Source organism: Macrobrachium rosenbergii, chromosome 31 (genome assembly GCF_040412425.1).
Source record: "Macrobrachium rosenbergii isolate ZJJX-2024 chromosome 31, ASM4041242v1, whole genome shotgun sequence".
NCBI lineage: Eukaryota > Metazoa > Arthropoda > Malacostraca > Decapoda > Palaemonidae > Macrobrachium > Macrobrachium rosenbergii.
This window is the reverse complement of record NC_089771.1, coordinates 5,781,394-5,788,893: the sequence shown is the minus strand read 5'-3', so window position 1 is coordinate 5,788,893 and position 7,500 is coordinate 5,781,394.

Below are 7,500 nucleotides of genomic sequence, written 5' to 3'. Positions count from 1 at the left end.
GACCCCTTAACAAACATTTCCTCTGGAATCGCCGGAGGTGGCCATCATTACATGAATGACTATGCTCTAGTTTCAGAAAATGACACATCCTTCATGTTGGCGCCAAAATCCTCACTGAAGACGTCTTGAAGACTCTTTCTTCAACAGTATAACAGGTGTAATTTTTCAATTTCAAGGGTAATTTCTTCCACTGATATAGCTGGTAGCCTTTCATCATTGGCACTCTGTTGTAGTATTCCATTTGTCATTTTTCAATTTCAAGGTTCCTGTATGTAGCCTTGTAGGTAATGCAGGTGTCATTTTGAAATTGCAAGGTTCATATGTAAAAAAAAAAAAAAAAAACAGCTGAGAGGGAAGCCCTGCCACGGAGATGAGGCTTCATAATGCACTCCCAGTATTTTGGTCCGTTCTATTAAAAATTTCTAACCGCACATTAATACTTCGCCGCCTTCTTGAGTTATGGAAGCCTGAATTTCTATTATAAAAATTAAAAAGGCGACTTTGAGGCCCCGTAACTAGAAGGGGAACCCTGCCACAGACACGAGACTCCTAATGCACCCCAGTATTTTGGTCCGTTCTATTAAAAAAATCAAACTAAAAATCAGTACGCCAAGTCCTTCTTGAGTTATGGAAGCCTGAATTTTTATTGTAGAAATTAAAAACGCGACTTTGAGGCCCCCCTAGCTCAGAGGAGAACCCTGCCACGGTCATGGAGCTCCAAATGCACCCACTGTATTTTGGTCCGTTCTATTAAAAAATTGAAACCGCACATCAATACGTCGCCGCCTTCTTCAGTTATGGAAGCCTGAATTTCTATTATAAAAATTAAAAAGGCGACTTTGAGACCCCGTAGCTGGGGGGGAGCCCTGCCACGGACACGTGACTCCTAATGCACCCCATTATTTGGTTCGTTCTATTAAAAAATTCAAACTAAAAATCAATACGTCGAGTCCTTCTTGACTTATGGAAGCCTGAATTTTTATTGTAAAAATTAAAAAGGCGACTTTGAGGCCCCGTAGCTCAGAGGAGAACCCTGCCACGGTCATGAGGCTCCAAATACACTCCCTGTATTTTGGTCCATATTATTGGAAAAAGCAAACGTAAGGTAAATAAGTTGAGTTATTTTTGAATTATGGACGTCTGAATTTCAATTCATCGATTGGTGGAAACTGGAAATATTGGCCAAAAATATTTTGTATCCCCAAAATTAATAGAATTGTAATAAGAAGAGATAGTTAGGTCGAAATTTTGAAAAGTTTTATTTTTGGCGGCTGAACTTTTTTTTTCACCCTAGTTTTAGAATATGCCACCTTCACCATGCAAGGGTCCTAGCTAAATTGGACCCCTGGGCCCCACAAACAAACACAAAAAAGCACCCCTTACCAAAGATTTCTTCCGGAATCACCAGAGGTGGCCATCATTACACGAATGACTACGCTCTAGTTTCAGAAAATGACACAGCCTTCGTGTTGGCGCTAAAGTCCTCACTGAAGACTCCTTGAAGACTCTTTCTTGAACAGTATAACAGGCGTCATTTTTCAATTTCAAGGGTAATTTCTACCGTTGATATAGCTGGCAGCCTTTCATCATTGGCACTCTGTTGTAGTATTCCATGTTTCATTTTTCAGTTTCAAGGTTCCTGTAGCCTTGTAGGCAATGCAGGTGTCGTTATGAAATTGCAAGGCTCATATCTAAAAATAAAAAAAACCCACCAACATTGAGGCACCATAGCTGAGAGGGGAACCCTGCCATGGACATGAGGCCCCAAATGCAGCACCATTATTTTGGTACGTTCTATTAAAAAAATACAAACCGCACATCAATATGTCGATGCCTTCTTGTGATATGGATGCCTGAATTTTTATTGCAAAAATTAAAAAGGCAACTTTGAGGCCCCATAGCTGAGGGGAACCCTGCCACGGACATGAGGCTCCAAATGCACCCCCACTATTTTGGTCCGTTCTATTAAAAAATTCAAACTGCACATCAATGCGTCGCCACCTTCTTGAATTATGGAAGCCTTAATTCCTATTATAAAAATTAAAAAGGCGAATTTGAGGCCCTGTAGCTAGGAGGGGAACCCTGCCACGGACATGAGACTCCTAATGCACCCCCAGTATATTGGTCCGTTCTATTAAAATATTCAAACCGAAAATCAATACTTCGAGTCCTTCTTGAGTTATGTAAGCCTGAATTTTTATTGTAAAAATTAAAAAGGCAACTTTGATGTCCGTAGCTAAGAGGGGAACCCTGCCACAGACATAATGCTCCAAATGCACCCCCACTGTATTGGGCCGTTCTATTAAAAAATTCAAACCGCACATCGATACGTCGCTGCCTTGAGTTATGGAAGCCTGAATTTCTATTATAAAAATTAGAAAGGCGACTTTGAGGCCCCGTAGCTCAGAGGAAAACCCTGCCACGGTGATGGGGCTCTGTATTTTGGTCCATATTATTGGAAAAAGCAAACGTAAGGTAAATAAGTTGAGGTATTTTTGAATTATGGACGTCTGAATTTCAATTCATCGATTGGTGGAAACAGGAAATATTGGCCAAAAAAATTTTGCATCCCCAAAATTAATAGACTTGTACTAAGAAGAGTCATTTAGGTCGAAAATTTTGAAAAGTTTTATTTTTGGGCGGCTGAACTTTTTTTTTTTTCACCCTAGTTTTAGAATATGCCACCTTCACCACGCAAGGGTCCTAGCTATATTGGACCCCTGGGCCCCACGAACAAACCCAGAAAAGGACACCTTACCAAAAATTTCCTCCGCACTAGTTTGAAAAAATGACACATCTTTCGTGTTGGAGCAAAAATCCTCACTGAGGAATCATTGAAGACTCTTTCTTCAACAGTATATTAGGTGTCATTTTTCAGTTTCAAGGGTAATTTCTACCACTGATATAGCTGGTAGCCTTCATCATTGGCACTCTGTTGGGGTTGGGTACGATTGGTCCAATGACGATTGGTCCAATGACGATTGGTCCAAAGACGATTGGTCCAAAATCAATTGGTCCAACGGGATTATTGGTCCAATACCAGTTGATCCAAAGGAATTATTGGTCCAATGTTTATTTAATGAAAATTAGTCCACAAGTGAAATTTCCCTTCTTGGTTTCTGTAGTATTCCATATGTCATTTTTCAATTTCAAGGTTCCTGTAGCCTTATAGGTAATGCAGGTGTCATTTTGAAATTGCAAGGTTCATACCTAAAAATAAAAAAAAATAAACACCAAATTTGAGGCCCTATACCTGAGAGGGGAACCATTCCACGGACATGAGGCTTCAAATGCAGCGCCTTTATTTTTGTCCGTTTTGTTAAAAAATTCAAACCGCACATCAATACGTCGACGCCTTCTTGAGATATGGATGCCTGAATTTTTATTGTAAAAATTATAAAGGCAACTTTGAGGCCCCGTAGCTAAGAGGGGAACCTTGCCATGGACATGAGGCTCAAAATGCATCCCCAGTATTTTGGTATGTTCTATTAAAAAATTCAAACCGCACATCAATACGTCGCCACCTTCTTGAGTTATGGAAGTCTTAATTTCTATTACAAAAATTAAAAAGGCGACTTTGAGGCCCCGTAGCTAGGAGGGGAACCCTGGCACGGACACGAGACGTCTAATGCACCCCCAGTATATGGGTCCGTTCTATTAAAAAATTAAAACCGCAAATCAATACGTCGAGTCCTTCTTGAGTTATGGAAGCCTGCATTTTTATTGTAAAAATTATAAAGGCAACTTTGAGGCCCCGTAAAACTCGATTTTGAGGTCTGTTCCGTAGATATCAGGGGGTTGAGTTAGGAAAAATTATTGAAAAGGCAACTTTGACGGACATGATGCACCCCCAGTTTTCAAATTAAAACCGCAAATCCCTCATCGATTTTGGAAAACTGGATTTTTTTGAAAAAATCCATTTTGACTAAAAATTCAAAATGCACCCCACTATTTTGATCTGCACATCAATACGTCGCCGCCTTATTGAGTTATGGAAGCCTGAATTTCTATTATAAAAATTAAAAAGTCGACTTTGAGGCCCCGTAGCTCAGTGGAGAACCCTGCCACGGTCACGAGGCTCCTAATGCATCCTCTGTATTTTGGTCCATATTATTTTAAAAAGCAAATGTAAGGTAATTAAGTTGAGTTATTTTTGAATTATGGACGTCTGAATTTCAATTCAACAATTGGTGGAAACTGGAAATATTGGCCAAAAAAATTTGCATCTCCAAAATTAATAGAATTGTACTAAGAAGAGTTAGTTAGGTCGAAAAATTTGAAAAGTTTTATTTTTGGATGGCTGAGTTTTTTTTTTTTTTCCTAGTTTTAGAATATGCCACCTTCACCATGTAAAGTTCATGGCTAAACTGGACCCCTGGGCCTCACAAACAAACCCAAAAAAGGACCCCTTACCAAAGATTTCTTCCGGAATCGCTGGAGGTGGCCATCATTACATGAATGACTATGTTTTAGTTTCACAAAATGACAGCCTTCGTGTTGGCGCCAAAACTCTCACTGAAGACTCCTTGAAGACTCTTTCTTCAACAGTGTAATAGGTGTCATTTTTCAGTTTCAAAGGTAATTTCTACCATTGATATAGCTGGTCGCCTTTCATCATTGGCCCTCTGTTGTAGTATTCCATATGTCATTTTTCAATTTCAAGGTTCCTGTAGCCGTAAAGGTAATGCAGGTGTCATTTTGAAATTTCAAGGTTCATATCTAGAAAAAAAAAAACCAAATTTGAGGCCCCATAGCTGAGAGGAAAGCCATGCCACGGACATGAGGCTTCAAATGCAGCACCTTTATTTTTGTCCGTTCTACTATAAAATTCAAACCGCACATCAATACGTCGGCGCCTTCTTGAGATATGTATGCCTGAATTTTTATTGCAAAAATTAAAAAGGCAACTTTGAGGGCCTGTAGCTAAGAGGGGAACCCTGCCACGGACTTGAGGCTCAAAATGAACCCACAGTATTTTGGTCCGTTCTATTAAAAAATTCAAACTGCACATCAATACGTTGCCGCCTTCTTGAGTTATGGAAACCTGAATTTCCATTATGAAAATTAAAAAGGCGACTTTGAGGCCCCGCAGCTCATAGAAGAACCCTGCCACGGTCATGAGGCTCCAAATACACCTCCTGTATTTTGGTCCATATTATTGGAAAAAGCAAACGTAAGGTAAATAAGTTGAATTTTTATTGAATTATGGACATCTGAATTTCAATTCATCGATTGGTGGAAACTGGAAATATTGGCCAAAAAAATTTGGCAGCCCCAAAATTAATAGAACTGTACTAAAAGTAGTAGTTAGGTCGAAAATTTTGAAAAGTTTTATTTTTGGGCGGCTGGACTTTTTTTTTCTTACATCCTAGTTTTAGAATATGCCACCTTCACCACGCAAGGGTCCTGGCTATATATATTGGACGCCTGGGCCCCACGAACAAACCCAAAAAAGGACCCCTTACCAAAGATTTCCTCCAGAATCGCCGGAGGTGGTCATCATTACATGAATGACTATGCTCTAGTTTCATAAAATGACACATCATTCGTGTTGGCGCCAAAATCCTCACTGAAGACTCCTTGAAAACTCTTTCCTCAACAGTATAACAGGTGTCATTTTTCAATTTCAAGGGTAATTTCTACCACTGATATAACTGGTAGCCTTTCATCATTGGCACTCTGTTCTACTTAAATTCACAAAATTACTCTTGGCTAGTCTCAAATGCAAAAATTCCCAAAGTCCCTTAAAATTACACCCTTTACCAAAACAAAAACCGAAGGCAAAACAATTTCCCTTAAAAGAATTCCCGTACAACACAAAATTACAATGTTAAATCCCTTTACTCTGCAATTAATCCCCGAAACTCAAAAGAAAGGTACTAAACTGGACCATCATTAAATTCTAGCTCAGTTAAAATTATAATCAAATTCAAAGTTTCCGAAACGAACTATTAAATCAAAAGTTTACAAAACCCTCCATAAAATACAAAAATAAATTAATTAACCCTTAATTAAATTCAAAACTACGCAAACCCAAAACCTAAATTTACTATCAAGTAACCCCTGAAATAAACTCCCAATGAATTAAACCCATCATCCACTTACATCCAAAGATTAATTTCACAATTAGCTAACCCCTGCAATTAAACTCCCAAATCCCATAGAGAGAGAAAGAGACGGAAAAAGAGCAAGTGCTGTTTACGTACATAGCTGATTTCTCTTTAGTCAGTCAAAAGAGATCAAGTTCACTTCTTCCAAGACCAAGCTACAAAAGGCCATAAAAAAAACATGGGAATCTCCTCTCAGGCAGAGAGAGAGAGAGAGAGAGAGAGAGAGAGAGAGAGAGAGAGAGAGAGAGAGAGAGAGTCTCCCACCCCCTACGAGCAACAACACTCCCTCCCTATTACTCTCTCAATCCTCAACCCAGGCCTGCTGACGCCTATAGAAAAAATGCTTAACACCACACCCTCAGAGACTCGCTCTGTCTCCAAAGGCAAAAACTGCTGGATGCACACTTCCCCCTTTGTCCAAGCAGAAAGTGTTACTCAAGCAAATGCAACCGCTCTACACACATACACACACACACACACATTTTACCTACATGCACATACGTGTGTGATTACAAAAACCAAGAAGTGCATACACACATGCGTAAAAATGTTTGCAACCCGCAATTCACAAATATCAAATAAAATACCACCCAATTATAAAAGTTCCCAGAATTAACACAACAATAAAATACCGCTCTAAAAACACTGATGCGAACAGCAGATTGCTATAAAAAAAAGAAGATACAATATATGAGACACGCACACCGTGCTTCACATAGGCGTGGCAAAGCAAGCAAGACGCTCCGCCCATATTCGTGACGCAATTACTACGTCACCATGGTGATGACGTAACACAATCACTGCAATCGGAACATCAGTTGCAACACAACGAAAAGGACAATTTCACATTAAAGTAACAACTAAAAGGAAAAATCACAACACTCACATTAGCAGTGCGTGAATTTTCATCAAGTGAAGAGAGAGAGAGGGAAAAGAAATACTCGCGCGTCTTCACGTGTTTTAACATACACAGACGGTCATAATTCCGCACTTCCTGCACATTATATCGTCGATCTATCCCTGTTTATACCCTACCCAAAGCACTCTTCAAGAAATACTAGCTTGCGAGTGACACTCGCCTCCCAGCAACATCTACACTGCAGACCCCAACAAAATCCTGTTCTGAGATACCAACACTAAATTATGTCTCTTCGGAAGCATATACATGCCTAATTATCCAGTTATCTAACTATCTAACACCTAACGAGGCGGACTGATTTCGGGACGATAATGAGCAAATGATTGGTCTCCCAAGGTACCAACAAAACGGGATGGCTTGGGGACGAGATTGGAATATATAGGTCTCCCGATTTACCGACGAAGCGGGCTGATTTGGGGACGATAATGAGCAAATGATTGGTCTCCCAAGGTACCGACAAAACTGGGTGAA